The sequence below is a fragment of the Bos indicus genome, chromosome 20, assembly GCF_029378745.1.
Source record: "Bos indicus isolate NIAB-ARS_2022 breed Sahiwal x Tharparkar chromosome 20, NIAB-ARS_B.indTharparkar_mat_pri_1.0, whole genome shotgun sequence".
Classification (NCBI taxonomy): Eukaryota; Metazoa; Chordata; class Mammalia; order Artiodactyla; family Bovidae; genus Bos; species Bos indicus.
This window is the reverse complement of record NC_091779.1, coordinates 27,805,385-27,833,248: the sequence shown is the minus strand read 5'-3', so window position 1 is coordinate 27,833,248 and position 27,864 is coordinate 27,805,385. Positions and strand designations below refer to the sequence as shown.

Here is a 27,864-nt window from a genome sequence, read left to right as displayed (position 1 = left end):
TTTTGATCAACATCTCCTGTACAATGTTATGAATCTCTGTCTATAGTTCTTCAGACACTCTATCAGATCTAATCCCTTGAATCTATTTGTCACTTCCACTGTATAATCATAAGGGATTTGATTTAGGTCATACCTGAATGGTCTAGTGGTTTTCCCTACTTTCCTAAATTTAAGCCTGAATTTTGCAATAAAGAGTTCATGATCTGAGCCACAGTCAGCTCCCAGTCTTGTTTTTGCTGACTGTATAGAGCATCTCCATCTTCGGCTGCAAAGAATATAATCAATCTGATTTTGGTATTTACCATCTGGTGATGTCCATGTGTAGAGTTGTCTCTTGTGTTGTTGGAACAGAGTGTTTGGCATGACCAGTGCATTCTCTTGGCAAAATTTCGAGCTTTTGCCCTGCTTCACTTTATACTCTGAAGCCAAACTTGCCTGTTACTCCAGGTATTGCTTGACATCTTACTTTTGCATTCTAGTCCCCTGTGATGAAAAGGACACCTTTTTTGGATGTTAGTTCTAGAAGGTCTTGTAGGTCCTAATAGAACCATTCAGTTTCTTTGGCATTAGTGGTTGGGGCATAGACTTGGACAACTGTGATACTGAATGGTTTGCTTCAGAAACAAGCAGAAATCATTCTGTCATTTTTGAGATTGCACCCAAGTACTGCATTTCAGACTCTGTTGACTATGAGGGCTACTCCATTTCTTCTGTGGGATTCTTGCCCACAGTAATACATATATCTGTCTAGAATAGAAGTAGCTTAAATGTTAAAGTTGGAGGTAAAGGTCCAGGAATGTGGGAGATGTGGTTAGGAGTTGCCTTCCTCCCCCAATTGGCTCCATACAAGTCTTTTAAACAAAACTGCCCTACTGGTAATTAAACAAAAATTGCACAGTCACAGCACATAACGCACTCCACTGGGTTATTGGGAGTACATTGAAAAATAATCATCCTACCTAAGAATTGGAAGATGCTATTGTATATTTACCAGTTTGTTTCAGAACTGAGTATTCTAGTTTTTTTTCTTTTTTTCAGGGATTCTTCCATAGATCCGTTCTTTTATGATTCAGCCACCATGTTTCTTGCCCTTTGACTTCAACATCCTTTCTTTCTGCTACATCTGCTACAAAAAAATTGTGTTTTCAATTCTCTAAGTATGAGCTAATTTTCCTTCTTCAAAATTTAGTCTTCAAGTTGCACTTTTATTTCCAGACACCTCATCTTTCTGCCCTGTTTTCTAAACAGTTTGAAGTAAGATATTTATGCATATTATAGAGAAAAATACATATATTATAAAGAAAATACACATAGAGAACAATACATAAACAGTTTGGTGAATTTGTAAAAAATAAAGTCACCAGAGAAACCACCCACATAGGACATAAACATTAACACTATTATCTCTCCAGGGATAACCAGTGTAATGACTTCTATCACTTCAGATTAGTTTTATTTTGAACTTTACATAATTGCAATTATGTAGCATGTGCCTTTTGCTGCTTGTTTCTATTGCTTTAAATTGTGTTTGTGAGATTAATCCATATTGCTTTGTGTAATGATATTTCATACATTTCTGTTGGTATATAGTATTCTATTGTATCGATATGCTTATTAGTTGTTTGCTTTTTTTAGATTTTTTAATGTGGACCATTTTTAATGTCTTTATTGAATCTGTTAAAATATTGCTTCTGTTTTTTTTTTGTTTTAGTTTTTTGGCCATAAGGCATATTGGATCTTAGCTCCCCAAGCAGGAATCGAACCCATACTCCCTGCATTGGAAAGTGAAGTCTTAACCATTGGATCACTAGGGAAATCCCCTATTTATTAGTTATTTGAATATCCACATTTATCAAGTGCTTATTCAAGTCATTTGCCCAAAGAAGGTAGGGAATGAGGTTCTGTCATATATCTACTGATTTAAAGAATTCTTTATATATTCTAGATTCAGGGCCTTTATTAAATATAAGTTTTACACATGTTTTCTCCTACTCTGTAACTTGTTTTTGTGGTGACTTTGGATAAAAAGATGGTCTTGATTTTTAAATGAAGTTTAATAATTGATCTCTCTTTTAAATTAAAGTTTTCTGTTCTATTTGCTATCTATAAAGTGATGAGGTTATTCTTCTATTTATACTTTTGGAGGGTTTATTCTTTAGGTTTCAATTATCTTCGAATTCATGTTGTGTGTGTGTGTGTGTGTGGGTGTGTGTATTGTATGTGAAGTAAGAATCCAGATTTTTCTCATCTGATATCAAAAGCAACACTTACCGAAAAGTTCATCCTTCCCTTCTGGCACTAGAGAAATGTAATTGCCATATATCACTTAATAATATGTCAATTACTTCACCATTAAAAAGAATACATTTGAATCAGTTCTAATGAGGTGGATGAAACTGGAGCCTATTATACAGAGTGAAGTAAGCCAGAAAGAAAAACACCAATACAGTATACTAACGCATATATATGGAATTTAGAAAGATGGTAACAATAACCCTGTGTACGAGACAGCAAAAGAGACACTGATGTATAGAACAGTCTTATGGACTCTGTTGGAGAGGGAGAGGGTGGGAAGATTTGGGAGAATGGCATTGAAACATGTATAATATCATGTATGAAATGAGTTGCCAGTCCAGGTTCGATGCACTATACTGGATGCTTGGGCCTGGTGCACTGGGACGACCCAGAGGGATGGTATAGGGAGGGAGGAGGGAGGAGGGTTCAGGATGGGGAACAAATGTATTCCTGTGGTGGATTCATTTCGATATTTGGCAAAACTAATACAATATTGTAAAGTTTAAAAATAAAATAAAATTAAAAAAAAAACCCAGAAAACTAAAAAAAAAAAATAATAATAATAATATGTCAGAATAATATGTCTGTTTCTAGACTTTATTCTGTTTCATAGATCTGTTTCATAGACATGCTTTCCTTGGCACCAATTTCATATTGTATTAATTTCTGAGTTTGGAATCACTATTAATATCTGGTAGACAATGTCTTAATATCTGCTGCTTTGTTTTTCTTTCAAGGTACTGTTAACTTTGTAGCCCTCAATTTATATGTAAGTTTTAGACTTATCAATTTGCACTAAGACAACCAGCTGAGAATTTGAATGAAATTTCATTTAATCTATAGAGCTTATCTGTAGATTACTGACTATAGAACATGTCTGTAGATTGTTTTGCATTTTTAGGTACACAGTCATGTTAACTGCATATAATGATTGTTTCATATCTTTCTTTTCCTCACTATATATGGTATTCATTTTTCCTTTCCTCTCTCAGTAGCAAGGACTTTCAGGATACAACTGACTAGAAGTCTCTCCCTTTTCTTGTACCCAAATGTTAGGGGAAGTCTTTTGTTCTTTTATTAAACATGACATCTGCTACATACTAAATCTGCTTTCCTGGTGACTCAGATGGTAAAGCATCTGCCTGCAGTGTAGGAGACCTGGGTTTGATACCTGGGTTGGAAAGATTCCTTGGTGAAGGGAATTGCTACTCACTCCAGTGTTCTTCCCTGGAGAATTCCACGGCCAGGGGAGCTTGGCAGGTTATAGTTCTTGGGGTCTCAAAGACTCGGACATAACTGAGTGACTAACACTTCTTATGCATACTACTTGATATGATTAGGTCATTTCTTATATTCCTAAATTGCTTAGACTTTTTATCATGAATGGGTGTTGATTTTTATCAAACGCTTTTTCTGCATCTATTGAATTATTCATATATTTTTTCTTATTTTATGTTAATGTGTTGAAATAAATTGATAAATTTTGAATATAAAGCCATACTTGGATTTCTGGAATAAATTCCACTTTATTATTTCTTTATGCTCTTTTTAATATCTTGCTTAATATAATATGTTAATATTTTTATAATTTGTATCTATAGTCATAAAGAGTGAGTGACCTAAACTTTTCTCCTCTTTTACCTACTGGTATCAAGTTTGAACCAGACTCATAAAACTAGTTGGAAAGTGTTTACCCTTTTTCTATTATCTGGAAAAGTTTTTATATTTTATTTCATCCTTGTATATCTTGTGGGAAAAAATGGTTGACTAGATTGGTGTTATATTTTCAGTACATAGTTCCAAGAATTCACCTGGGAGCTAAACCAGGCCTGGAGTTTCCTCTATGATAAGTTCTCAATTTTTATAATTATATTGCATTGTTTGGATTTTCTATTTTGTGTGTGTGTGTGTGTTATTTATTCTAAGGTGTTGTTTATCCAGGACTTTTTTCATTTTATATAAGTTTTCAAAGTTTTTTGCCACATCTATTCTTTGACCTGCTATTATCTGGAGAATTTGTGGTGACAACCACTGTTTCATTCCTGACTTTAGTAATTTGTGTGTGCTGTGGGGGAGATGGTAGGTGTTTGATCAGTTCTATCAGAAGTTTATCAGGATATCTGGAGAAAACTATAATTTGAAAAGATAAATACACCCCAATATTCAAGGCAGCACTATTTACAATAGCAAAAATATGGAAGCAATCTAAATATTCTTTGACAGATGAATGGATAAAGATGTAGTGCATATATACAATAAAATATTATTCAGTCATAAAATATTAAAAATCAGATAATGCCATTTGCAGCAACATGGATAAACCTAGAGATTATCATACTAAATGAAGTAACCAAGACAAAGACAAATATCATATGATATCATTTATATGTAGAATCCAAAAAAATTTATAAATGATCTTATTTACAAAACACAAATAGACTCAGGGACATAGAAAACAAACTTATGGTTACTGAAGGGGAAGAGGAGGGAAGGATCAATTAGGAATTTGCAATTAACATATACACACTACTATATATAAAATCCCCTTCATGGATCACTGCCTTGTTGTGGTAAAGGGGCTCACATAACTCAATGAAGCTATGAGCCAAGCCATGCAGGCCACTGAAGACTGATGGGTCATAGTGGAGAGTTCTGACAAAATGTGATCCACTGGAGGGGGGAATGGCAAACACCCCAGTATACTTACCGTGAGAACCCCATGAACTGTATTAAAAGGCAAAAAGATATGACACCAAAAGAGAAGCCTTCCAGGTCAGAAGGTGTTCAATATGCTACTGGGGAGAGGACAACTACCATTAGCCCCAGAAAGAATGAACTGGCTGGGCCAAAGCAGAAATGACACTCTGTTGTGGATGTGTCTGGTGATGAAAGTAAAATCTGATGCTGTAAAGAATAGTATTGCATAGGAACCTGGAATGTTAGGTCCAAAAATCAAGGTAAATTGGATGTGATCAAGCAGGAGATGGAAAGAGTAAACATCAACATCTTAGGAATCACTTAACTAAAATGAACGGGAATGGATGAATTTAATTCAGATGACCATTATTATCTACTACTGTGGGCAAGAATCCCTTAGAAGAATCTCATAATCAACCAGAGAATCTGAAATGCAGTACTTGGGTGTAATCTCAAAAACGACAGAATGATCTCTGCTTGTTTCCAAGGCAAATCATTCAATATCACAGCAATCCAAGTCTATGCCCCAACCACAAATGCCAAAGAAGCTTAAATTGAATAGTTCTGTAAAAACCTACATGATCTTCTAGAACTAACACATACAAAAAAGATGTCCTTTTCATCATAGGGACAGGAATGCAAAAGCAGGAAGTCAATAGATACCTGGAGTAACATGCAAGTTTGACTTTGGAGTACAAAATGAAGCAGGGCAAAGGCTAAAAGAGTTTTGTCAAGAGAACGCACTGGTCATAGCAAACACTCTTTTTCAACAACACAAGAGACAGCTTTACACATGGACATCACCAAATGGTCAATATAGAAATCAGGTTGATAACATTCTTTGTAATGGAGAAGCTGTATACAGTTAGCAAAAACAAGACCTTGAGCTGGCTGTAGCTTACCTCCCATGCTAGTAAGGTCATGCTCAAAATCCTGCATGCTAGGCTTCAGCATTATGTGAACCAAGAACTTCCAGATGTCCAAGCTGTGTTGAGAAAAGGCAAAGGAATCAGAGATTAAATTGCCAACATTCACTGGATCACAGAGAAAGCAAGGGAATTCCAGAAAAACATCTACTTTTGTTTCATTGACTAAAGCCTAGACTGTATGGATCATAACAAACTGTGGAAAGCTCTTAAAGAGATGAGAATTCCAGATTATTTTACCTGTCTCCTGAGAATCCTGTATGCTGGTCAAGAAGCAACAGTTAGAACATTGTATGTAAAAACTTAACAGTTCAGGATTTAGAAAGAAGTACAAGGCTGTTTATTGTCACCCTGGTTTTTTTAACTTATACACAGAGCACATCATGAGAAATGCCAGGCTGGATGAATTACAAGCTGGAATCAAGATTGCTGGGAGAAATACTAACAAACTCAGATGGGGGTGATACCATTCTAATGGCAGAAAGTGAAGAGGGACTGAAATTCTTGATGAGGGTGAGGGAAGGGATTGAAAAAGCTGGCTTAAAACTAAATACATAAAAAAAAAAAATTAAGATCATAGCATCCAGCCCCATCACTTCATTGCAAATAGAGGAGAAAATGGTGAAGGCTCTAAAATTTCTTCTTCCTGGGCTCTAAAATCACTGCAGATAGCAACTGCAGCCATGAAATTAGAAGATGATCTCTTCCTGGCCGGAAAGCTTTGACAAATGTGTTAAATAGTGTGTTAAAAAGCAATGACATCAGTTTGCTCACAAAGGACTGTGTAGTCAAGGCTATGGTCTTTCCAGTAGTCATGCACAGTTGTGAGCCAGAAAAAAGGCAGAGTGCTGAAGAATTGATGCTTTTGAACTGTGGTGCCAGAGAAGACTCCTGATAGTCCCTTGGACAGAAAGGAGATCAATCCAGTCAATCTTAAAGGAACTCAACCTTGAATAGTCATTGGTAGGACTGATGCTAAAGCTGAAGCTCTAACACTTTGGCCACCTGATGCAAAGAGTTGACTCACTGGAGAAGACCCTGATGCTGGAAAAGACTGAAGTCAGAAGGAGAAGAGGGTTATAGAGGATGAGAGAGTTGGATGGCATCAATGATGCAATGGACATAAACTTGGATAAACTCTGGGAGATGGTAAGGGACAGAGAAGTCTGGTATGCTGCAGTCCATGGAGTTGCAAAGAGTTGGATATGACTTCACAACTGAATAAAAATATCAAATATGTAAAACAGATAACCAACAAGGACCTACTATATAGCACAAGAAAGTATACTCAATATTTTCTAATAACCTATTTGGCAGGAAAGCTGTGGCAAACCAAGACAGTGTGTTGAAAAGCAGAGACATCACCCTGCTGACAAAGGTCCATATAGTCAAGGCTATGGTCTTCCCATAATTCTCAAATTCTCCAAGCAAGGCTTCAACAGTATGTGAACCGAGAAATTTCAGCTGTTCAAGCTGGATTTAGAAAAGGCAGAGGAACCAGAAATCAAATTGCCAACGTCTGCTGGATTACAGAAAAAGCAAGAGAGTTCCAGAAAAACATTTACTTCTGCTTCATTAACTACACCAAAGCCTGTGACTGTGTGGATCAAAATCAAACTGTGGAAAATTCTTAAAGATATCAGAATACCAGACCACCTTTACTGCCTTCTGAGTAATCTGTATGCAGGTCAAGAAGCAACGATTAGAATTGGACATGGAACAACAGACTGGTTCCAAATTGGGAAAGGAGTACATCAAGGCTATATATTGTCACCCAGCTTATTTAACTTATATGCAGAGTACATCATGCAAAATGCCAGACTGGATGAAGCACAAGCTGGAATCAAGATTGCTGGGAGAAATATCCATAACCTCTGATATGCAGATGACACCACCCTTATGGGAGAAAGCAAAGAGGAACTAAAGAGCCTTTTGATGAAAGTGAAAGAGGAGAGTGAAAAAGTTGGCTTAAAATTCAACATTCAGAAAACGAAGATCATGGCATCCAGTCCCATCACTTCATGGCAAATAGATGGGGAAACAATGGAAACAGTGAGAGACTTTATTTTCTTGGGCTCCAAAATCACTGCAGATGGTGACTGCAGCTATGAAATTAAAAGATGTTTGCTTCCTGGAAGAAAAGCTATGGCCAACCTAGACAGCATATTAAAAAGCAGAGACAGTACTCTGCCAACAAAGGTCCATCTAGACAAAGCTATGGTTTTCCCCTTAGTCATGTATGAATGTGAGAGTTGGACCATTAAGAAAGCTGAGCGCTGAAGAATTGATGCTTTTGAACTGTAATGTTGGAGAAGACTCTTGAGACTCCCTTGGACTGAAAAAAATCAGTCCATCCTCAAGAAAATCAGTCCTGAATATTCACTGGAAGGACTGATGCTGAAGCTAAAACTCCAATACTTTGGTCACCTGATGCAAAGAACTGACTCATTGGAAAAGACCCTGATGCTGGGACAGACTGAAGGCAGGAGGAGACGGGGATGACTGAGGATGAGATGGTTAGATGGCATCTCCAATTCAATGAGCTTGAGTTTGAGCAAACTCTGGGAGAGGGACACAGAGGTCCAGAGTGCTGCAGTCCATGGGGTTGCAAAGAGTTGACTGGGTGACTGATCAACAACAATACAAGGGGGAAAGATCTGAAAAAGAATATATAACTCAATCGTTGTGTTGTATACCTGAAACTAACATGACATTGTAAATCAGCTAAACTTCAGTAAAGAAAAAAAAAGTTGTCAGAATTTTTAGTCTTTTCAAGGAACATGTATTTGCCTTTGTTGATTTTCAGTATTACATTTGTTTTCTATTTAAGTATTTTGTTAAGCTTCATTATCTATTATTTTTTAATTTCTCTAGAATAAAGTGATTTTATTTCCCTAAATTCTTCATTTGCTGTTGTTCAGTCGCTCAGTCGTGTCCAACTCTTTGTGACCCCATGTACTGCAGCACACTAGGCTTCCCCATCTTTCACTATCTCCCAGAGTTTGCTCAAACTCATGTCCTTTGAGTCAAAGATGCCAACCAACTATCTCATCGTCTGTTGTCCCTTTCTCCTCTTTTATTTATAAAATTCTTCATATATATCCTTATATGATTGATGTTCATTCAGCCTTTCTTTTTTTAAAATTTGATTTAATGCTACATAACTCTATCTAAACCCCCTTTTACCTGCATTCCCTAAAATTCTATACATGATATTTTCCTCAGTATCCAGCCCAAAATATTTTATAAAATTCTATTTTCTTCTTTGTCCTATAAGTAACTCATAATTATATTGCTTAATTTCTTAATATTTGGGCATTTTGAACTGTTTGGATTTTTTAGGTGCTTTTATTTATTTATTTTTAAAAATTTATTTATTTTAATTGGAAGCTAATTACTTTACAATATTGTATTGGTTTTGCCATGCATTGACATTAATCCACCATGGGTGTACATGTGTTCCCCATTCTGAACCCCCCTCACACCTTCCTCCCCATACCATGCCTCTGGGTCATCAAAGTGCACCAGACCCAAGCATCCTGTAACATGCATCGAACCTGGACTGGCAATTTGTTTCACATATGGTAATATACATGTTTCAATGCCATTCTCCAAAATCATCCCACCCTTGCCCTCTCCCACAGAGTCCAAAAGACTGTTCTATACGTCTATGTCTCTTTTGCTGTCTCGCATACAGGGTTATCATTACCATCTTTCTAAATTCCAAATATATGCATTAGTATACTGTATTGGTGTTTTTCTTTCTGGCTTACTTCACTCTGTATAATAGGCTCCAGTTTCATCCACCTCATTAGAACTGATTCAAATGTATTCTTTTTAGTGGCTGAGTAATACTCCATTGTGTATATATACCACAGCTTTCTTATCCATTTGTCTGCTGATGGACATCTAGGTTGCTTCCATGTCCTGGCTATTATAAACAGTGCTACGATGAACATTTGGGGGTATATGTGTCTCTTTCAATTCTGGTTTCCTCAGTGTGTATGCCCAGCAGTGAGATTCCTGGGTCATAAGGCAGTTCTATTTCCAGTTTTTTAAGGAATCTCCACACTGTTCTCCATAGTGGCTGTACTAGTTTGCATTCCCACCAACAGTGTAAAAGGGTTCCCTTTTCTCCACACCCTCTCCAGCACTTATTGCTTGTAGACTTTTGGATTGCAGCCATTCTGACTGGTGTGAAATGGTACCTCATTGTGGTTTTGATTTGCATTTCTCTGATAATGAGTGCTATTGAGCATCTTTTCATGTGTTTGTTAGCCATCTGTATGTCTTCTTTGGAGAAATGTCTATTTAGTTCTTTGGCCCATTTTTTGATTGGGTCGTTTATTTTTCTGGAAACAGAAGACCTATATATAGAAACACTGGTGAAAGAAATCAAAGAGGACACTAATAGATGGAGAAATATACCATGTTCTTGGATCAGAAGAATCAATATAGTGAAAATGAGTATACTACCCAAAGCAATCTAGAGATTGCTATAGATCCCTATCAAGCTACCAATGGTATTTTTCACAGAGCTGGATTTTTATTTCTAGCTTAACCTCTCTATCATCAGAGAAGATACATCATAGAATTTTTAATCATTTGATATTGGTTGAGAGGTGGTTTATTATCCAAGATATCAATTTTGTTTACTGTTCCATATAGCTTTAATAAGAATATGTATTTACTACTTTTAAAATGCTCTTTATTGTATTTTCTGAATATCTGTGCCCACATCTCTAATAATTTTCCTTCTATCTGAAGAACTTCCTTTACTAGTGTTTTAATTGTGGTTCTCTTGATAATATATCATTTGTTTCCTCAGACATCTTTGCTTCACTTTACTTTCTGAGGTATATTTTCACTGGATTTAAAATTGTGGATAGGCAGCTTTCCCCCCTTTTTCTTTCTTCCTTCCTTTTTCTCTCTTCCTTTTTCTCTTTCTTCTTTCTGTCTTTCAGCACCTTAGAATGCCATTCCACTGTGTGTGTGTGTGTGTGTGTGTGTGTGTGTGTGTGTGTGTGTTAGTCACTCAGTTGTGTCCAACTCTTTGTGACCCCATGGACTGTAGCCTGCCAAGCTCCTCTGTCTATGGAGTTTTCCAGGAAGAATACTGGAGTGGGTAGCCACTACCTTTTTCAGGGGATCTTCCTGATCTAGGGATCAAACCCAGGTCTCTCACATTAGAGGGAGATTCTTAACTGTCTGAGCCACCAGGGAAGCCCTACTTGTATTCTGGCTCCTGTGATTTCTGTTTCAAAACCAATTGTCAGTCTTGTAACCACTTGAAGTTAATGTCTTTTTTTCTTCCCCTTTGTCTACCTTTGAATTTTCTCTTATAATTTGGTGGTCAGCAGTTTGCAAAATGTGCCTCAGTGTAGTGTTATTTTTATGTTTCCTACCTTGTGGCTACAGAACTACTTGAATATGTCACTTCGCATCATTCCTGGAATTTTCTGCCCCATTCTCTCTCTCTCTCTTTTTTCTCTTTCTGAGAATTCAATTATACATACATTACTATAATTTTCCTCCTGACTTTACATATATTTTGTGCCCTTTTTGTACATTTTCATCATTTTTTTTCTCCTCTGTAGCTTGATCGTATATAATTTCAGCTGACCTATCTCTCTGTTTACTAAGCCTCCATTCTGGTCTATCTAGTTTGCTGTTATATCACCCACTGAGTTCCTAGTTTTAGATATTGGTTTTTATTAAATATCTAGAATTTCCCTCTTACACTTTTGTTGTACAGACTCCAGATCTCTGGTAATATTTTTCTCTTTGGCATCTATTTCTTTATGGATACTAATATAGTTATTTTAACTTCATATCTGATAATTCCAAGTATCTGAATTTAAAGTCATTCTACATTTTTACTGACAGGATTTTGGGTTACTTCATCATCTCTCAATAAATGGGTTGTTTGTTATTTTTTTTCACAATGACAATCAGCACCACAGAAAATATCTAATATATATCTTCTTGTACTTTTGTGTAATAATTTAGAAAGAGTACAAATACAGTAGAATTTCTAGGTAAATAGCTCTTGCACAGCACAGGTTTCCTAGAAACTGACAAATTATTTTCTAAAAGGGCAGTATCAATTTATATTTCCACCAAATATATAAAATTTCCCCTTTTTCATAATTTCAGTGATAAATGTTATTGCTAACTTTTAATTTTTCTAATCTGACATGTGTGATGTTTTAATTTATTATGATTGCCCCCCTCCAATCATGTTATATTAAAACAATTGTTATGTTCCTAAAGACTGTGTTTCTGTTTCAAAATTGCAGTTAAATTCATCTTGGCTAACATGTAATTAAATGAGTAATAATATATTAAAATATTTATTTATTTATTTTTAAATTTTATTTTATTTTTAAACTTTACATAATTGTATTAGTTTTCCCAAATATCAAAATGAATCTGCCACAGGTATACATGTGTTACCCATCCTGAACCCTCCTCCCTCCTCCCTCCCAATACCATCCCTCTGGGTCCTCCCAGTGCACTAGCCCCAAGCATCCAGTATCGTGCATCGAACCTGGAATATGCTGATATTTCCTGTCATTTGTTGTTATACAAATTTTATTAAAATTGTTCCTTTTAATTTATTACTATGATGCATTATTTTCCTAATTCACTAAGATGAAACAATAGCTCAAAAATGGTTTATTGAAAGGCAAAGTGATGCAAAAAATCAGAACAAAAATTTTATTCAAAGCTAACACCGAACATACAAATAGTGAACAGATAGATGGTATGAATATAGAATATGACTCAGTAATGAGAGTATAGGCAAATCAAAAATGAAAGGATTTACATGAGTGGACATAAAGGAGAAGCACTAATAGCAGTCATAACCCTCTGAATGATAGGGGCTTCCCTTGTGGCTCAGCTGGTAAAGAATCTGCCTGCAGTGCAGGAGACCAGGGTTTGATCCCTGGGTTGGGAGGATCCCCTGGAGAAGGGAAAGGCTACTCACTCCAGTATTCTGGCCTGGAGAATTCCATGGACTGTATAGACCACGAGGTTACAAAGAGATGGACATGACTGAGTGACTTTCACTTTCATTTTCTGAATGATAGATTTTTATAGGATCATTTCATTTTCCTCTTTCCTCCAATTTTTTGTCTGAAAATATGGCATTGGGATTTTTTAACAATGGTGCAAATTATATTTGAATTATAGAAAAAAAAAACAATGGTGCAAATGGATAAATTGTCAAGGATTCGAATGTCAAGGATTTGACTTTTTTCATAATCTTTATTCTATATGTACTTTTCCCTACGAGATCCTAAGGTGGTGATGCTGTATTTGCACTTGGCATTTACTAAATTTTGTAGACACAATTATCATTAAGAATGTGAACCAAAAAGAAAGCAATGTTTTTAAATCTCCTGTTTGTCTTCTTGAGTAATTATGGCCAAAGAATTATCTAGTATAACCTACAAGATGATTAAACTATTTTGCCACAAATAAAAAGAATGTTGCTTCATATACCTCTTCTTTGGGCTTCCCAGGAGGTGCAGTTGTAAACAATTTGACTGCCAGTTTGCAGGAGATGCAAGCACCTTGGGTTTGATCCCTGGGTTGGGAAGATGCCCTGGAGAAGGAAATGGCAACCCATTCCAGTATTCTTGCCTGGGAAATCCATGGACAGAGAAGCCTGGTGGGCTACAGTCCATAGGGTTGCAAAAAGTCAGACATGACTGAGCATAAGCACAACAATAACATTTCTTCTTTATGCACCTTTCCAACCTTATGTAGAAAGCAATGGACTTATTCCAAAACCATTTCATCTGAATTTATCATAATGACTCTAACTGGATATGAAGTTTTAAAAGTTATGCAATATTATTTTAAATTTAAGATTATTTTGGATGATTTACCTTATGTCAGGCAGTCTTTAAATGACTGAAACAGGTACACAGTTATTTTTCCTTCCTTCCAAAACATCAGTGCTGAGAAGTGTCTGAAGTTTCTTCAGAAGCATTTAGTGTTTGCATGCTGAAACATACTTCTTATTTTTATGCTCCCTGGTTGCTTTTGGTGTGTTCCTTGACCTTCTTTTCAAGTGTATTTGTACTGGGCAAGAAGCCAGTGGTATTAGTGCATGGAAATCAGGTAGCTGTCAGAAAGACTGTGGCAGCATGTCTAATTTTGCTGTATTAAATCTGTCACAGAACATTAAGTAAGAGATTATAGGAAGTATTCATAGAGCACATGGTTTATAACTCAATAAACTGGCAGTGTTGGAAACAAGCTAAAACCTCTCTCTTTTATCTTCTTTTCCATTTGGTTTCACCAATCTCTTTAAACTACCACTAGAAGAATGGGTGAAACTACGAAAAAATTTCATGACCACAAGAAAGCTCTCTCCCAAGTAAAGCCATACCAACAGTTTACTTGAGAATAAACACTTCAGAAATACTTGAGAAGCTAGCAAGGATTTTCTTTTCAATCCACACAAATATCTATTTTGTATGTCACCAAACTATGATGAATCCTTCTAATTGCTTGTGTCTAAATATATTTTTAATTTCCAACAAATCAGAATTTTTGTGTAACTAGAAGTGTCTGTGGTAGAAATGAAAGGATATTCCAAGTACATTTTTTTTTTTTAGGACAGAAAGTCTTGAGCTCAGAAGTAGGTAGTATTTGCTAATTTTTTCTTAATGAGCACAAACAAATCTAAGAATTGTGGTGCCTGAAGTTTGTGTAATATAGAGGGCACTGTTCAAAAAACAGAAAAATAATTTGCCAGTTCAGAATTATGTATAAGAACTAATATGTAACAAGAGTATGAAAGAAATCACAAGTTAAAAAGTATGAAAAGCTTACAAATACGACAAAAATCATGAAAACAATGTTTTTTTATGATGTGACAATCTTACATGTCCTTGGTTGTATATTTTTAGTACTACTAGGCATCAGTTCTATACTATGGCCTTGGAATGACTCAGACTCACCTTGCTTCCTCTAGCCTTTTCAGAGCTCCTTCTGAACCTTAAGAGTATAGTGAGTAATAGGCACTGAGAGATCTTTGTGGAATAAAAGTAGTCTAAGAAATAAATTAAAAGAAAAAGATGACTCTTTCAGCCTTCCTAACATATAAATTCAAAGGCTCATCAAGGCCACCATAATAATTAAAATAACCAAGACACTGTGAATTGAATTGATATGTGACATTGTGTACGACATGGGGAAGGATTTTTCATAGTCAGGAAATAAAACCTAATGAGGACAAAGCCATTTAAAGTAATTGACATATATACGCTTTTCTGTATAAAACAGATAACTAATGAAAACTTACTATATAGTACAAGGAATTCTACTCAATGATTTGTGGTGAACAAAATAGGAAGGAACGTGCTAAGTTGCTTCAGTTGTGGCCAACTCTTTGTGACTCCATGGATTGTAGCCCACCAGGCTCCTCTGTCCATGAAATTCTCCAGACAAGAATACTGGAGTGGGTGGATAAAGTATACGCATAACTGATCCACTTTGCTGTACAGGAGAAACTAACACAACATTGTAAACAAAACATATTCCAAAAAAAAAAAAAATACAATTTAGCCTCCAAAGAAAACAATGATGCAAAAAGAAAAATGATTCCTTGACTTCCTTTTCAATAAGTGTGCTAGCTGCTTAAAAATATAAGTGAGGCAAGTTCCATCTTCCACATTTGTTGTTGTTTAGTTGCCCGGGCCTATCCAACTCTTTTGAGACCCCATCGACTATCACCTGCAAGTCTCCTCTGTTTGTGGGATTTTCCAGGCAAGAATACTGGAATGGGTTGCCATTTCCTTTCTCCAGGGTGTCTTCCCAATCCAGGGATCAAACCCATGTCTCCAGCATTGACAGCAGGATTCTTTACCACTGAGCCACCAGGGGAAGTTCAGAGAAAATTCTCAAAGAAAATCTCAGATACAGTAATTGGAAGCCATGATAGAGGATTAATCCCAAAGGCAGATGTGGAAACAATGTCTAAGTGTGGATTTCCTTGGTAACTCAGGTGGTAAAGAATCCACCTGCAATGCAGGAGACATAAGTTGAAAGGACAGGGAAGCCTGGTGTGCTACAGTCCATGTGGTCACAAAGAGTTGGACACGACTGAGGGACTAAGACAAATGTGGAAAACTAAGTTAAACTGTGATCGGGTCAGCTGTTACTCAGGTAGGGGAAGTTAACACGGGCTGACTGAAAAGCAAAAGGGAGAAGATCAAAGACAGAAACAGGTCAAGATCAGGTTTGTTGTTGTTCAGTCGCTCAGTCGTTTCCAACCTTGTGACCCCATGGACTGCAGCACACCAGGCTTCCCTGTCCTTTCAACCAAGATCAGGTTTGGTTGAAACAGAAGAGGCAAAGGTAGCATATGAGGCATAGAAAGGGATGAGTAATCGTGTAACCCTACAGGCAGAAAGGTCTGAGCTAGCAGATACGTATGTTTTTACAAGCTAACATCACTTGGCAGACAAAGTTCTGTATAGTTGAAGCTTTGGTTTTTCCAGTAGTCATGTACAGATGTCAGAATTGGACCACAAAGAAGATGGGCACCGAGAATTGATGCTTCTGAACTGTGGTGCTGGAGAAGACTCTTGAGAGTCCCTCGGACTGCAAGGAGATCCAACCAGTCCCTCTGAAAGGAAATCAACCCTGAATATTCATTGCAAGAACAGATGTTGAAGCTGAAGCTCCAATACTTTGGCCACCTGATGCGAAGAGCTGACTCACTAGAAAAGACCCTGATGCTGGGAAAGATTGAAGGTGGGAGAAGAAGAGGACAACAGAGGATGAGCTGGTTGGAGGGCATCACCAACTCAATGGACATGGGTTTGGGTGGACTCTGTGACATAGTAAAGGACAGGGAAGCCTGGCATGCTGCAGTCCCTGGGTGGCAAAGAGTCAGACAGGACTGAACGACTGAACAACAACATCTTCTGCTGTGGTTTTAAATGAGCTAGGATTCAGGAGAGTCCAGTTCCAAATTTATAGATGTTGTACAGCCTTTAATCCAGCAATACTCAGGCAGGACCGCCTCTCCGAGATACCTCAAGTCTTCCAGAAATCCACAATGACCTGAACGTTTCTAGTATTGCAGTCCATCACTGCTTAAGTCATTCCCCTTCCACTCCCCAAGCTAAAGCTCTCACAGTTCTCTCCCTTTATAGGGTGGCCAACTGTAGCAGATTGCCAGCAAGGTTTCCTCATATTCAAGACTTTCAGTTTTAAAATAGGGACAGTCCAGTCAAACCAAGATCTGTTGCTAATCATAACTGCAGTCCAAATAATCTTACAACAATCTAATTTCACCAAGGAGCAGAAACGGGGCTAACTTAAGCTCTAAACACTAGACTTCCAATCTACTATAGTTTGTTCTTATTATGATTTTTAAATCCTTTCCTTAAAAAACATTAATAAATGTGTTGGAATTTATTTCACATTTACAATTGTAATGTATTTATGTACAAAGTTCTAGGTTGCTAACAAATATGTATTCTTTTATTAGAGAAAGATTTGGGATGTTAATAAAGACATTCTTGGTTTTATTTCACAATTGCACTGTGTGTGTGTGTGTGTGTGTGTGTGTGTGTGTGTGTGTGTTTAAATTACAGTGCTCTGACTGGGGTAGAGTGAAATTTATCTGATTTATTAAATTTATATGAATATCACTAGATACTCACATACCATGGAACAAAAATTCTCATTCTGATAAGTACTCAATTTTCTTGGAGTGGCACTGCCATGGAAATTGAGCCATTGAGCTACTGGAAAATAAATATTCTAAGCACTAAACCACAGTAGATCTTATGAAACCCATAAATTAACATTTGGAATAAGATTACTGCATCATAATCTCATTCCATTTTACAAATCCAATCCTCTATTTCACCTACAGACAAACTGAAATAGTGAAGACTCTCAGAAAGCCCATCTCACCTTAGACATGCTAAGCCAATGGTGATATTTTTTTTTTTTAACCAACCTTTACAACTGTATGTGTGTGATATGGGATGGGGTGTGGGGACTGGGAGCTTGGTCTTCTTAAGGGATAAGATGGAAATTAGGTACTTTGAATTTACTTGGAAATTTCTAAATGATGGAGCTCAGCGTTTTGGGGGATCTTAGCATTGCAAACATGAACAGTCTGTGTTGAGATTTCATTGAGTAGTTCTCTTAAATTTCTTTGTCAGTCATGTTTAGCATTGGGGGAAAAAAATGCAGCCCTGCACAGTGAAAACTGCTGAAGTATTCTGAAAGAATGTGAGTTGCAGTCATGAAATATAGACTGTGATAATCCACAGCCCAGGAAATGATGTATAGGAGCTATGGAGATTAAGGCATAGATTTATCATTGTGTTGACTCCCAGTTTCTCAGCATGATAGAGGGAGAGGAAAGCTGGATTGGGCAATGCAGTGGGAGACCTGACTGCTAGTCTGTTCATATTGGTTGAAAGCTTACAACATTGTACTAAGAGTTCTTTAAATGAAGTTTTACATTTAATTCCCACAACAGCTCTGTCAGAAGATACTTCCCCAATTGCAGAGGAGGACACTGAAGATTACACAGTTGAAACAACTTGATCAAATTATCACAGTGGCCAAGCCAGGATTCAATCTCAAGCTACAAAATCCACTAGTATTCTCTCTCTGTGAATGAATCTCTTAACATATAATGAAGCGCATTACAGACCAGGTGAGGATATGCCAACCCTACAAGTTTGATGGGGGTGATTGTAAATGCTGTGTCTATTGAATGGAAACTCTCAAAGGCGACTGACTGAGGATACAGTATAGTTTTTACCAAGATGAGTAAGAAAGAGGATACAAAGTGTACCTACACTATGATTAAAGTCATGTTAAATGACATAATTACATGAATGGAAACTAAAAATGTAAAATACCAACATTGTGAGACTTTCACTTTAGAGGGGTAAAGTTATGAATCCTTTTTCTGAATTTTCTACCATGTGATAATATTAGTCTAATAGTCAGTAAATTTGCAAAATTTTTAAAAATAGGATGAGAGAACAGTGTTGGGAGAAAACCCAACGTTAGGAATATATGTGCAACACAGTGTGATTATTATTACAAGCAGAGTCCTATTAGAAATTAAACCTATAATAGAGAACTTAGTTTCCAAAATGAATTCTATTTAAAGTGTTAAGTGAACTATGAAAGTATTTTGGTGTTTCAATCCACAGATTTAGAAACAAATTATTATTATCCTCTTTCAGTCCTACCAGGGATGAATACTAGAGTGTGATCCATTCAGGCATGAAGGTGTGGACCCTCTGTAAATATTAATGATTGACTAATAATATGACACATTTATCATTTTTTCTAAAAATACATCTACCACTTATTTTCTTATAACCTTGGTAACAGCCTGAACCAATTAATGTATCTGTGTGAGATTATCATTTGCTCACTGAAGACATTTTATTCAATCATGTGTGTTTCATATTTCATCTTTTCTTATAGACTCTCCTACCCTGGAATCATAGAAGCTCTTCATTAATATCTGCAATTTGGTTTGATTAGTATTTCACAGAAAGAATCACCTGGCCTTTTGTTAACTATGACTTACTAGGTTAATATCATTCTCTAATAACAGATTTGCCATAAAGATAAAACCCTGGTGAAATGCTCTGAATTTTAAGTAGATTTGTTAAATATGTTAACAGCCAAATTATGATTATGACACATAAATGCAGATAGGATAAACAATAGTATTGAAACAGAGTTGGATTCTATGGTCCTTGCCCGCCCCCTTAACACCATGTCCTCTGCTTGCCTTTTGTTTATGAAAAACTTTAATCAAAGAATAAGTTTAGTCAGAGAATTGAAAACATGTAGAAACAAAGGAAAACAGTCAAAGGAGACCACATAAAAATAATGTAATCTTTAAGCATAGTCAAAGACCTTGTTTCCTTCTCAAGGGCCATAGATAATATTTGGAGCCATCTCCTATGAGCTGTCTTATAGATATGGAAACCTCACCAGGTGGAAGAACTTAACTGCATGATGACCAGACATAACCATAACATGGGCATGCATGCTAAGTCACTTCAGTCGCATCCGACTCTTTGTGACCCCATGGACTTCTCCTCTGTCCATGGAATTTCCCAGGCAGGAATACTGGAGTGGGTTGCCATCCCTCCTCCAGGGGATCTTCCTGACCCAGGGACTGAACCTATGTCTCTGAAGTCTCCTGCACTGACAAGCAGGTTCTTTACCACTAGCACCACTGGGGAAGCCATAACATAAGCTGCCACAATTCCAAGAATTGGCCTCAAAGAAATGGAAACAAACTGACCCTGGAACTGAAGATTAACTGCATCTAACACAAGCACGATGACCCTGGTCAGGCCACCCATGACCAGTTTGAAGATGACTGTCAGAGCTGACTATACTGTTTCTGCATGTAGGCCCCTCCGTCTGTCTGTTAAAAAACTCTTGCCTACTGATTATCAGAGGGGGAGTTGGCCTTTGGACAGACGTGCCCCTGCCCCCAGTTGCTTCCATCTGAAATAAAGCAAACTTCCCTTTCCTGTTTATTGGCCTGTTTATTGACTTTTGGGTGGTGAGCAGCCACACCCCCACCTTTCGGTAATGGGATAAGGTGAGATTGTAGAGTAATAGATATTTTAAATCTCTACCAGTCAAGGTCATCTTTCAATCATATAACTGACAATAACTAACCTTTTAAGGTAGGAATAATTGTTGTTTTTCAGTCACTTGGTTGTGTCCAACTTTTTTGTGATCCCATCGACTGTAGCTTACCAGGCTCCACTGTCCATGAGATTTCTCAGGCAAGAATACTGGAGTGGGTTGCCATTTCCTTCTCCAGGGGATCTTCTGAAACAGAGATTGAACCCACATCTCTTGTGTCAGCAGGTGGGTTCCTTACCACTGAGCCATCAAGGAAGATCAGAAATTATCATCCTCATTTAAAAATGAGGAAATTTGTGCTCATTAAGGTCAAGCAACCCAGGTGTCTCCAGCTTCGATGGCTGTGTTTTTAACTGCAACTCACACTGCCTCTAAAGCAGTCACATGGCGAAAGTGATGAAAATGCACTCCATCACCCAAAATGTTGCTCTTACTTGAGTTGCTTCCATAGACCCTTAGGAGAAACACACCAAATTAAATCCTGCTACATTACAGACTCGCTTCTCTACTTCCCCAATTTTTCTCAAACCTTTGGCTATTTCCAAAAATCTAGGCTATTTAAGAAGATCTCACTTCCATGAGCAAAAATCTACTCTGATATCCGAGCCAAAAGATGATGCTAAATGTTTTGAATAACATCAACAGTACTAAAGTTGATGTACAGTCTTCAAAGGTAGAAAATTTGATGGCAACATACTTGCTTGGAACTTTATGTTTGATTTGTTGAGTGGCAAATGGTTGGCATCAATGCCAGTGTAACAGTTGTAGAAATTTCAGGTGATAGAATTTCTTTTCAATACGTAGATATTAAGATTCCCTTTGATGGAATATATATTGAGATTAGTTTTTGTGTGATATTTTTTATGGAATAAATTAAATAGTTGATTTTTTTTTTAGGGTGGGAAGATATAAATGTTGTGTGTGTTTTTTTTGAATTTTAAATTTTATTTTATTTTTAAACTTTACAAAATTGTATTAGTTTTGCCAAATATCAAAATGAATCCGCCACAATTCAGTAATGTCCTGTTAATTTCATCCCATGATTCATTCCACTATGGATCCATTTCTCTGTACTTCTGTCCTTTTCATATTTCTCCATCTTATCTCCAAAGATTTTATGGGATACTTAGGAAAAAACTTACCTGAGATTCTGATGCATTGTCTTTTCAAAATATTTCTGATAAATCTCTGTCTAAAAACTAATTTACACACTGAATACCAGCAGTGATAAGGAAAGGAAAAAACATTAACTGAAGTTGTTTTGAATGAATTTATGAAGCTTGGGACTTAAATGGTACTGGGAGGATTTGAAGGACTAAGAAATTTATGAATTACTGATAAAAGAGTTAACACATAATATAACTGCAATCTATCTACAGTATCATGTATATAAAAGTGTGTGAATTTATAGAGATCTGTCTTTCATTTCTTCCATAAATGCTATAGTCAGACTTCTGAACTAAAAGTAAAACTAATATCTAATCTGGAACAATCTTCAAGGCCTGACTTAATTCTAAATTCTTAATAAGATTTTTCCCATCTAAAACAACTCTAATTGTCTTTCCTTCCTCTAAATGCCTAATGTAATTTATTGGTTGAAGTTCTTATTTTGGCATTTTAATAGGCATCATCTTTACAATGTTACTAGCTCTTTTCCTATATTTTTCACTTCCCCAAGATAGATTATAAACTTCTAGAGAAAGCCAACCATATTTATATACATTTTGGGTTTCCCACGTAGCTGCTAGCACAAAAATTAGATCTCAGTAAAACTGTCTGAATAAATAAGAATAGATAACATGGCTGTTTCCTGACCATACCAAGGACTTTGGTACATCTATTTCAATGTAGGAGTGTGTCTGTGTGTGTGTGTTGGAATACATATTTTCCCACTGTGGTTTTTAATCAACAATTTAAATGCAGAAAACAAATACAAAAACTTGACTAATATAGTATGTGTAACAACTTATAAACCATCAGCTTTACACATGCAATACTAAAGATGTCTAATTATATTATCACTGTATTCCTTTGCACTTCTGGTATAAGTTGGGGTTTTGTGCTTTTTTATGTTTATCTTATTCCTGTAATAAGGTATAAAGTCATTGAGAACAAAAGCTGGTCTTTATTCTACAGATAGTTTTTCAAAATATGCAAGAAATTTTTGTCCCTTCAAAGTGTGTTGAAAGTGTTTGACTAGCTTCTGTGAGCACGAAGCTTAAATTAGAATTTCTGCTCCCTCCATCAGTGACAAAATCAAACTTGAATCCGACCATGGTCTGCTTTTTTAAGATAGAGTTTGCTGATTTATCCATTGGTCTGTTTTCACTTTATGCATCGGTCCTTTTCAAAGGGACCTACTGAAGCTCCGTGTTCCCCTTTCTCCTTGAACAACACCTGAAGTTCTTTAATGGAAATATCAGCAAGAAGAAAGCCTGTAACCACTGAGAATTATTCCCCATCATTAACTGAGGAAGTGATGTCTTCCTACAGTTGGAGTGAGATTCCTTCCCAGACATCATGTGTCAAAGGACAGAGCTTCCTGAACTGGGTGTTAAGAGACCTGGTTCTAGTTCATGGACATAAACTTGAGCAAACTCTAGGAGATAGTGGAGGCCAGGGAAGCCTGGCATGCTGTGGTCCCTGGGGTCACAGAGTCAGACACAACTGAATGACTGAACAACAGACCTAGTTCTAGTTCTGGCTTTGCAATGAAGTTGTGTGTAACCTTGGGTAAGTCACTTTGCCTCCCTAGCTTCAGTTTGATTTTCTAAAAGTTGAGAAAACTGGACTGGATTGTTTTCAAGGTCCCTTACAGATACACAACTATATGAATTTCACAGGTAAAAATGCCCCTTGAATCAACCCAGATAGAGCTAATAACAAAAAGTTTAACATGCATGAAAAACCAGCAGTGCTTTTCCTTTTTGAATCGCACAAGTCCTGCACACTTACCCTTTGTTTTTCTTACATCCTCTTTGAAAATGGTGAAGCATGAAAACTTTCAGGAAAGAAATAGCTTATGGCCTTCCCCTATAAGAATATGCAAACAGTAAATAAATAATAGTGGAAGAGCCCACTTGGAACAGTCTGACTGCTACTCTAGAATTACCAGGTACATCAGAGAGAGCATAAGTCCTCCATTCAGCTATTTACATGCAACAGTGAAGATTTAATTTTTGCCTTTGTTATCAAAAATCGGAAATAAGTGTTTGAATGATTGTAGGACTTAAAGACTTCTTCAACGCTTCCTTCAAATATAAATGTAAAGTAAATTTTTGTTTTTAAAAAGTGTACTTATTCTTAGAGCAAGTGACACAGTTTAACTGCCAGGGTAAGTTTTGTACCTGGGAAAGGTAGCACCTACACCAGGCTGTCACAAAGAATGCCATACGTGTCCCCAAGGAAGGTGCCGTCACTTGACGCATTGGAAAAATCTCCTTTAAGAAGGATGCTATATGGGATTCCAGTGTAAGTCAAGGTTTCTGCTTGGTATGCTGTGGTTTGGGTTTCTTACTCCTCATCTCTCATTTGTCATTTACGTCTCCATTTCCTGAGTTTGTTTAGCTGCATAAGGAGCAAGAAGGAAAAAAAAAAAAAAAGCCTCATCAGAATCACTTCAACTGCTGGGAGAACCAAAGCAGTGCTGGCTGTTAAAAGCTGTTAATTGCAGTTTACAAAAGAGAAATCCCTTATCTTTGCAAGTTCACTTGCTTGAGTGACTCATTCTTCCTGGGAGGGATTAATGCTTAATTAGAAAAAGATGCTAAACAATCTGATGTGCTTCTTGAAGGAAAACCTTACTTTAGGTCGAAAGATTCTTAACAAGGTAACATGCTAATTATTTAATGAATGATTTGTGCTGAGAACTAGAGATACGTGTTAAAATAGCAGCGCTGATAGCGTTTGGCACGGCTCCCGGAGATCAGTGCACTGACTGTTCTAGGATTTGGTGCCAAGCCTGTTTTTTGTTGTGCTCTGTGCTGGGTTTTGTTTTCCCACCTTTGAGTGTAAACATGTTTGTCAAGGTACCACTGTTGGGAGGGGAAGCCTTATGGTCAAGGAGGCCAGAGTCGGGAGGGAGAGAAAAGAGAGGAGGAAAAGATAGCCAGAAAGCCATCTTACTGTTGGAGAGTGACTGCATTTTACTTACAAATACCTGGAAATAAATGCTCGTCAACTAAGCTTAGGGGTATGAGGAGGTTAGAAAGAGGAGCATGTACGCTTTAGCGAAAGGTAACAAGGCATCACTGGAAGCCCAACTTCACACTTTACTTGTCTGTCAGGGAATGTTCTTCTTCGCAACAATATCCCAATGTTTTGGTAGGCAGACTCCAGTTCACTTAGTAAGTGAGAGGCATGGGTGGAATGCCAGGTATGTCTACAGAGCAAAGCAGTGCAGGCAGGCTGACGCCAGGAGAGAATAGGCAGGTACCTATTGAGTTACAGGATTTCTACAAATCTAATCCGTATGTAACATGAGACTTATTACAGAGCCAGCCTCTGCTAGGGCTGTGAAGTCTGAGGATATGAACAGTCTCTGAGGCAATGAGCCCAGTTAACCCATTGCAAACCAGTTTCACTTGACCAAAACTAATAGCCTCTTATCCTTGTAATGCTATTTGAGAGTGATAATGATTTCAAGTTGCTTGCTAATTGTATAAAAATTACTTGGAGTAGGACATACTGGGGTGAAACAGAGATGTTTAATATGGCTACAAACAGTGAACAATACAACCACAGCAAATGGGCTCTTTTAAGGTACTATCTATTTAATATGTCTGACATCAGACGGTCTATACATTACTAATGATGGGTAGCTATAATTTATGGTGCATTTTTGCATGTGATAAATTTGTTATGAAAATTTTAAACAGCCAAGTTATTTATTAGTATTTAAAAAGCATCTACTTCAGGGAAGCATTTTGTTTCCCTGGGACATCTTCATTAATTATCATAAATTGATGACACATATTAAAGGAAGAAAATCAGAATTGCCAACACAAATAAGAAAGAAGATTAGGTACTAAAATGTCAAATATTCATCACATATGTCATATACTTTCCTTGATTCTCAGCTAATAAGCTTCTTTGGAAAGTGGGTGAAATAAATGACAGCATTGTTTCTGGACTTAATATATGATGTAAGAATTCTCTAAACAAGTTTGATCAATTAAAAATGATCAGTCTTTCAACCATCCCATCATTACACAAAGATAAAAAAAATAAGACAATACTTCTTACTTATCATGACTCCAACCATAATCCAAATGTCCACATTACATATTATTCTTAAGACTGATTCACTAATAAATAACATTTAACTTCAGAAATATTCTATGAGGAATGACTCCAAATTACCTTCATGCATTTCTTACATGTTGATAACTTCCCGACAGGCAATGACGTCCATTACAATATTTAGATGCTTTGACTAAATCTGCAACATCTAATGTAGAGTTTTATTTATTCACACAGAGATACCAAAATCAGGGAACTAAAAGTCTGGATACTCTTATGAGAATTAATGTTTATAAAAGTATTTTCTGTGACACATGTATTCTAGTAAGAACTTCAGGTAAGTTAATTTATTAATATATTTTTATGATTCTTACTTTTCAGATGAAAAAAAAAAAATAAATGAAGCTCAGATCAAGTAACCAGTGAGTAACTGGTGCAGAACTTGACCCAGGACTGGTTGACTCAAAGCCTGTTTAGAGTGGAACTATAAGGCGCAGTCCACAAAAATAACACTCCCCCAAAGAGGACGAAGTCTAAGCGTGAAAAGAACATTAGATTTGTTCACTGGAGATCTGGATTAAAAACTGGCTTTGCTCCTTGCTAATTTCTGAACTGACATAAATTGAAGAGCTTCTGTGCACCTCAATTTCTTTGCCTTTTGAGATATAAAATTATATCATCATGTTTTGGTGAAATTTGAGACAACACTGATGTCCATAAGAGTGTAGAAGATGTGTGATGTCTAGAACCATGCACAGCTCCTATACACATACACTGCATCATAAAAGTCTGTATTTTGAACCTGGATTGGAGGGGAGGGATAAAAAACAGGGCTGAAACAGAGATAACAGATGTAGAGAACAGACCGATGGGCCCAGTGGGGTTAGAAGGCTGGACAAATTGAGAGTAGCACTGACATCCATACACTAGCACAGTAAAGCAGATGCACAGTCGGAAGCGTCTGTGTAACAGGGAGCTCAGTTCTGTGCTCTATGATGACCCAGAGGGGTGGGATGCGGTGTGAGCGGGGAGGCCCTAGAGGGAAGGGATATATTATACTTATGGCTGATTCACATTGCTGTACAGCAGAAACTAACACAACATTGTAAAGCAATTATCTTCCAATTAAAAAATATCCTATGATAAATCATTATGGAAAAGAACATTTTAAAATAATGTATGCATATATATATATATATATATATATATGTATAACTGAATCACTTTGCTATAAACAGAAATTAACAACATTGTAAATCAACTATAAAAACAAAACAAAACAGGTATCCTCCAACTCCTGGCTGAACTGCCCTGCTCAGGCAGAATTTACTGAAGGAGTTTGCCTCCGAATAATATTGAAAGTTTGTTTTTAAGTTAATTTGTGACATTAAGGCCAACCCAGTCCTAAATTTGTTCACTCCCCTACTCTGCCTGTTTCTTTCAAGCTATTGCCAATTTTATCCTTGTTTAGCCTTTGTGGTAGATAAGCAGAGGCTATTAAATATTGGACTACTGAGTAGGCCTCTTGAAAGCAGCAGTCAGTATTTGACAAAAGAATGTAGAGAGATACTCTAAGCAGTTGTTTTAAAGCAAAAGCAAAAAACATTAATTAAAATGAATAAATGACATTTGTAAAATAGCATCTTTTTGAAGGTGTTCTTAATTCCTAAATTATTAGTGTCTTTAATATTTGGTAAGGATAAACATGCTCCAACCTACTGGGTGATTTTATTGGGTGACAGTATTCTATATTAATTGCTGTTTTGACTTTGGTATTAATATGGTATGAAACATTTTTCTTTAGGCCAGACACATATTTGAAATACCAAATGTATCTCTTTAATTAGGTATATATCTATATTTTATGGATGTTACATTTAAAATTCCCAAAGAAAATGTGGTTTAGAAACGTTTATATCTAAAATAAAGTAGAATAAAAGCTTGTAAATTAATTTTTATGGAAATGCTACAAAGATTTAAAAGTGAAGCACAAAACATCTTAATAATAAATGGGATCTAA

The 27,864-nt window shown here is 36.6% G+C and overlaps 1 long non-coding RNA gene across 1 annotated transcript in view; it reads right to left on the bottom strand.

Moving 5' to 3' along the window:
* Nucleotides 1-5,792: 5,792 nt before the first annotated feature.
* LOC139178059 (uncharacterized) overlaps nt 5,793-27,864 on the bottom strand; it is a 129,584-nt gene continuing 107,512 nt past the window's right edge. Inside the window, exon 3 of the long non-coding RNA XR_011562490.1 lies at nt 5,793-5,977. This is a non-coding gene — a long non-coding RNA (uncharacterized lncRNA). The remainder of the gene's footprint in view (nt 5,978-27,864) is intronic.